Here is a 7,182-nt window from a genome sequence, read left to right on the forward strand (position 1 = left end):
ATGTAAAAACAGTACTGATCAGGCAGAAATGTTTATTTCTAAGGAAAAAAAATCAAACTAAGATAAAATTGAAATTGTGTTTCAGAATGAAGACCCAGCAGGATCTATAATCCATTGATGCATTTCCTTATGAGGAAAAGTTTTCTATACTTGCCAAGGCACAGCTGATTTGAAGAAAAAAAACCACTATTGTTTCTGAAAAAATAAGAGGGGCTCTGGGGAGAGAGAAGACACCCCACTTATAATCAACAGTCCTCTTTTTATTGTGGAGAGTAGCTATAGCATTTGAACAGGTTTAAGCCTCAGACTAATGAGAGGGCAGGGTCCTCTAGTGGCAAAGCCACGTGCAGGTCCCAGCTCACAATTAAGCCAAAGACTATGGTTGTAAGCTTGACCTTATGGTCTGAACCTGTGGTCCCAGGAGCCTGAGTGATGTAGGCTTGATAGACTTCTCAGGTGCATGTAATTAAGTAGATTTGAAACTCACGAGAACATTGTAAACATGTTGACCATGCCCTTACTTTGCTTCGTGGGATCTGACTATAAAATAAAGACTCAGGTTGCAGGCTATGGCACTGTCTCTCCATTCAAGAACAGTGTCCCATCTAGCCCCAGCTTTATTCTCTTGTCTGTTTTCTTTAATCCTTCACCACCCACCACCCTCAGGTTCACCCCTGGCTGTGCTGGATGCGGCTCATCTTATAAAGATTTTTAAATTTCAGAGTCATTATTAAACACATAATTCAGGACACTAGGTCCTTAACAAGATAATAATAAATGAGAAAACCTGGTAATTTCCTGACCTTATTATAAATCCAGGACCTCTCTTACACGGGAAGCCAGAACATGGATTAAGCTGTAATCCATAAAACACTATAAGAATCAGGCAAGGAACCCACTCTATATCCACATAATCCTGGAGCAATCTGAATTGAGGAGCTTGGCCTGAAGAAGACAAATAGGTTAGAAAGAATAGAAATTGAAGAGAAAGAGGTGTAAGAACTGACACAGGGATAAAAAAAGAACCAGTGGTTTAAAAAAAAGTCAAAAGGAGCAGAGACTAAAACGGAGACACAAGATAGACTATAAGACTTTTTAAGGACAAACTATGAATTTGACATGGTCACTGACCAATAATAACTATGAGCATGGGAAGAAGGGGAATACATGAACTAGACACATAATGAAACATTTTGAAAGTCTATATAATACATTTAAGCACAAGGTATTATAGAAAGCAGAGAAAAGAGATTGACTAACTCAACCTAGAAAATTAATGGAAGAATTCACAAATACGGAGAAACTTGAAAGATATAAAAAGGTATACAGAGCCCATGGCAGAGGAGGTAGGGCAAGGTTCACACAAGGTAATATTTATAGTCAAGAAATGCCATGAGAATGAAGGAAGATGGCAGAGTGTGGTTTCTAAGGGAAGAGAGTGAAGTACATATTAGGAAAGGGAAATGAGTGGTTGTACAAGGAATTGTAGAGATTGTTATATATATTTTATTGATTTCAGAGAGGAACAGAGAGGGAGAGAGAGATAAAAAAATCAATGATGAGGGAGAATTATTGATGGGTTGCCTCCTGCTTATCCCCTATTGGGGAATATAGCCCAGCAAATACTCTGACCAGGAATCAAACTGTGATTTCCTGGTTCATAGGTCAAAACTCAACCACTGACCCACCAGCCAGACAAGATTGACTGTTTTTTAATTATAAGAGTCTGAATGCCAGACTAACTAGTTTTAATTGTATCATAAGGAAATATAAAGTTTTCAAAGTTTTATAAATAAATTATTTAAATTTGGATGCCAGAAGGATAACTTTGGAAGCAATCTGCACTAATAAAAGAGAAACATGCAAATTGACCGTACCTTCACGACGCCCACCAGCCAATCAGGAGTGAGCATGCAAATTAACCTCATCAACTCTGACAGCAGGGAGGAGGCAGCTCCCAGCACGGCCTGCTTGGCAGTCACCGAGGCAACCAGGGAGCAGGCAAGCGTGGTTGCAGGCAGCACACAGCACAGCCTCAGTGACCCAGGAGCAGTGAAGCACAGCCTGCAGGCAGCACCTAGCATGGCCTGCTTGGCAGTCGCCATGGTATGGAGCAGTTAGGCCCTGCAGAGAGCAGAGAACCATGGGGAGTGGGCTTAAGCCATCAGTAGGACATCCCCTGAGGGCTCCCGGAATGGAGAGGGTGCAGGTCAGACTGAGGGACACCACCCCCCATCACGAATTTCATGCACCAGGCCTCTAGTCTATAATAATAAAAGTGTAATATGCAAATCAACCAAATGACCAAACAGCAGAATGACCTTCTGGACAAACTTCCGGACAACCTTCCAGACGAAGCCCAGGCTGCGAGGGCCGAGGCAGCTGGGGCTGCGAAGGCCTACTCTTGCACAAATTTCATGCATTGAGCCTCTAGTGCAGAAAATAAATTACCAGAGACAAACAAAATTATTTAATCCACCAGAGCAGACAATCTGAGAATCAAATGGCAGTGTGAATATGGAGCAGGTAACATATTTAAGAGCAAATTGATACAGTTGAATATATGACTTCTACCAGAAATGTATTAGACACCCAACAGCATATGAAAAGTTATAAATGGAGAACTAAGGAAAAAAGTGCCCAGAAAACACATGTGTCCACATCACCATGACCTTCTCACAATTAGGGATACATGAAGTCCTAAAACAGAATCTGGACTGGAGTCTAGAACCAGAATTGAGAATAAGTCTCTAACTAGAGGACACCATTATCCTACTTGAGGCAGTCAATCCAAAAAGACCAAATACCAACACCAAGTCCAAAGTGAAAGAACAAAATCACATATGGAAATTGGACACCAAAAAAAACAAACAAAACTCTTAATAGAAACTAGAACTATTAGGAACAAACAAGAAAGGTCTTCAAAGATCCCCAGGATCAGCACAAGAACTAGACATCATGACTCTAATGTCAACTTCCCAAAAGGCATTCCCTAACCACTTAATCTAAATGGCCACAATCCCTCTCAAGTTGCCCTCCATCACATCATTCTTTTCACCTCCTTCATAGTATGAATCACAGGAAAATTATTTTGTGTATTTATATGTTCATTGTCTCTCCTGCCCTGAATGATTAAGGGCTATCTCTGTCTTATTCAACAGGCAAACCATAGCACTTATAACACTACCTGGCACAAGGAAAGAAGTATTGGTAAATGCTGTCGAGTACATGTTGAAACATACTTGGTTTATTTTTGCTAACTCTGGCTTATGATACTTAAATGTATCAGACTAATTTAGATAATGATAAACACAAGAAAATGAAAAGAGTTTCAGTGGTCCTTTTTTTAAATTTTAATTTAATTCAATATTTTTAAATTTTTAAAATAAATCTTTATTGTTCAGATTATTTAGTTGTTTCTCTTTTTTTCCCCAAAGCTCCCCTCCACCCGGTTCCCAACCCACCCTCTGCCCTTACCTCCCCCCAGCTGTCCTCATCCATACGTGTATGATTTTTGTCCAGATTCTTCCAGTACCCACACAGACATCCCTTCCCCCCTGAGAATTATCCACTCCCATTCTATGCCCCTGGTTCTATTATATTCACCAGTTTATTCTGTTTCTCAGATTTTTAATTCACTTGAGTTTTAGATTCACTTGTTGATAGATATGTATTTGTTGTTCATAATTTTTATCTTTACTTTTTTCTTATTTTCCCTCTTTTTAGAGAATACCTTTCAACATTTCATATAATACTGGTTTGGTGGTGATGAACTCCTTTAGCTTTTTCTTATCTGTGAAGCTCTTTATCTGACCTTCAATTCTGAATGATAACTTTGCTGGGTAGAGTAATCTTGGTTGTAGGTTCTTGCTCTTCATCACTTTGAATATTTCTTGCCACTCCCATCTGGCCTGCATAGTTTCTGTTGATAAATCAGCTGATAATTGTATGGGTGCTCCCTTGTAGTTAACTAACTGTTTTCTCTTGCTGCTTGTAAGATTCTCTCTTTGTCTTTTGCCCTTGGCATTTTAATTATGACGTGTCTTGGTGTGGTCCTCTTTGGATTTCTTTTGTTTGGGGTTCTGTGCGCTTCCTGGATTTGTAAGTCTATTTCTTTCACCAGGTGGGGGAAGTTTTCGGTCATTATTTCTTCAAGTAGGTTTTCACCGTCTTGCTCTCTCTCTTCTTCTGGTACCCCCATAATTCTGATGTTGGTATGCTTGAAGTTGTCCCAGATGCTTCTTATACTATCTTCAACTTTCTGGATTCTATTCTCTTCTTGCTTCTCCGGAGGAGTGTCCTTTGCCTCTTTTTATTACAAATCTTCGACTTGATTCTTGTGTTCCTCTAGTCTGCTGTTGGGTCTCTGTATAATATTTTTTATTTCAGTCAGTGTATGTTTAATTTCTAGTTGGTCTTTTTTCATATCCTCAAGGGTCTCACTCATATCCTTGAGGGTCTCGTTAAATTTATTGGCCTTTTCTAGGAAATTCTTGAAACACCTTATAACCGTGGTTTTGAACTCTATGTCCATTAGTTTGTTCTCCTCCATTTCTTTTGTTTGTGATCTGTTTCCTTGTCTCCTCATTTTCGCTGCTTCCCTGAGTTGGTAGGGTAGCTTTGTGTGCTAGGTGTCCTATATGGTTCAATGGGTCAGCTTCCCAGTTACCTGAGGTGGACACTCTTGGTGCACACCTTTGTGGACTGTGTGTACAGCCTTGTTGTAGTTAAGTCTTGATTGTTGTTGGTGTCACTGGGAGGAATTGATCTCCAGGCCAATTGTCTGTGAGGACCCGCTGTGTCTATAATGGAAGAATTTCTGTGCTGGGGACACATTTATGGGGCAGGACTTGTTCCAGTAGGGCTTTGGTGCTCACTGAGTCTGCCTCTTGAATGCGTCCCTTATGAGAGTAGTTGAAATCTGGTGTCGTCTCACACAGACTACTAGATACACTAGTGTCTGGATCTCCAATGGGGTGCAGGTCAGCTACTGTCTGAGGCCACCCAGCAGGAGCTACAGCAAGAACTATAGTTTTCTCCACTTTGCCTGGGATTTGGCAGTTTTGGAGCAGTCTGACTGGAGCTGCAGTTTATTTGGTTAAGCTGCCACAGGGCAGGCCATTTATATGCAAAAGCCACTGTGTGGAGCCTGGGCGGGTTTGTAGAATGTGCGGGGTGGGGTCTCAGGGCGGGGCGGGAATCTCAGGGCATCACTAGGCTAGGGCGTGGCAAACGGCGATGGCTGCCAACCAGCCTTCTCTGCCTTTCCACGTTTCCAAGTCCCCATGTCCCGCGCTCCAGCGCAGTAAACACTGATTGCTGGGCGCACCTCTGCAAAAAAGTCACCCTCACTTTCCGACCCGATGGCCCAGTCTAGCTTCTCTCCATAGGCATCTGGGTCCCTTGCGTGTGCCCAAGAACTGGATTTCTTTTTTCTTTTTTTTATTGAGGTATTATATGTGTACATATCTTACCATTACCCCCCCCACCCCACACCCACACTTGCCCTCACCCCCCAGAGTTTTGCGTCCATTGTTTATGCTTATATGCATGCATACAAGTCCTTCGTTTGATTTCTTATCTCCCCCCCCCCCTAACTTTCCCCCTGTAATTTGAAAGTCTGTTTGTTGCTTTACTGTCTCTGTATCTATCTTTTTGTTCATCAGTTTATAATGCTCTTTATTATCCATAAATGAGTGAGATCATGTGGTATTTTTCTTTCATTGACTGGATTATTTCACTTAGTATAATATTCTCCAATTCCATCCAGGTTGCTGCAAATGATGAGAATTCCTTCTTTTTTATGGCAGCATAGTATTCCATTGTGTAGATGTACCACAGTTTTCTGATCCAGTCATCTGCTGATGGGCACCTAGGCTGTTTCCAAATCTTAGCTATTATAAATTGTGCTTCTATGAACATAGGGGTGCATATATCCTTTCTAATTGGTGTTTCTAGTTTCTTCGGATATATTCCCAGGAGTGGGATTACTGGGTCAAATGGGAGTTCCATTTTCAGTTTTTTGAGGAAACTCCATACTGTTCTCCACAGTGGCTGCACCAGTCTGCATTCCCACCAGCAGTGCATGAGGGTTCCTTTTTCTCCGCATCCTCGCCAACACTTGTCGTTTGTTGATTTGTTGATGATAGCCATTCTGACAGGTGTGAGATGGTACCTCATTGTTGTTTTGATTTGCATCTCTCGGATAATAAGTGACTTTGAGCATGTTTTCATGTGTCTCTTGGCCTTCCTTCTGTCTTCTTTTGAAAATATTCTGTTTAGGTCCGTTGCCCATTTTTTTATTGGATCATTTATCTTCCTTTTATTAAGTTGCATAAGCTGCCTGTAGATGTTGGAGATTAAACCTTTATCAGTGCTAGCATTTGCAAATACGTTCTCCCATGCAGTGGGCTTTCTTGTTGTTTTGTTGATGGTTTCTTTTGCTGTGAAAAAGCTTTTTATTTTGATGTAGTCCCATTTGTTAATTTTCTCCTTAGCTTCCATTGCCCTAGGGGCAGTGTCAGTGAAGAAGTTCTTTTGGCATATGTCTGAGATTTTGTTGCCTGTGGATTCCTCTAGTATTTTTATGGTTTCCCATCTTATGTTTAAGTCCTGTATCCATTTTGAGTTTATTTTTGTGTATGGTGTAAGTTGGTGATCTAGTTTCATTTTTTTGCATGTGTGTGTCCAATTTTCCCAACACCATTTATTGAAGAGACTGTCTTGATTCCATTGTATGTTCATGCCTCCTTTGTCAAATATTAATTGAGCATAGTGGTTTGGGTCGATATCTGGATTCTCTATTCTGTTCCATTGATCTATATGTCTGTTCTTGTGCCAGTACCAGGCTGTTTTGAGAACAGTGGCTTTGTAATACAGCTTGAAATCTGGTATTGAGATCCCTCCTACTTTATTCTTCTTTCTCAGGATTGCTGCGGCTATTCGGGGTCTTTTTTTATTCCAGATGAATTTTTGGAGAGTTCTTTCTAGGTCTGTGAAATATGCCGTTGGTATTTTGATGGGGAGTGCATTGAATCTGTAGATTGCTTTGGGTAGTATGGACATTTTAATGATGTTGATTCTACCAATCCATGAACATGGTATGTTCATCCATCTGTTTATGTCTTCCTCTATCTCTTTTTTCAGTGTCCTGTAGTTTTCCGCGTATAGGTCTTTTACCTC

This window comes from Cnephaeus nilssonii (genome assembly GCF_951640355.1).
Source record: "Cnephaeus nilssonii genome assembly, chromosome: 13".
NCBI lineage: Eukaryota > Metazoa > Chordata > Mammalia > Chiroptera > Vespertilionidae > Cnephaeus > Cnephaeus nilssonii.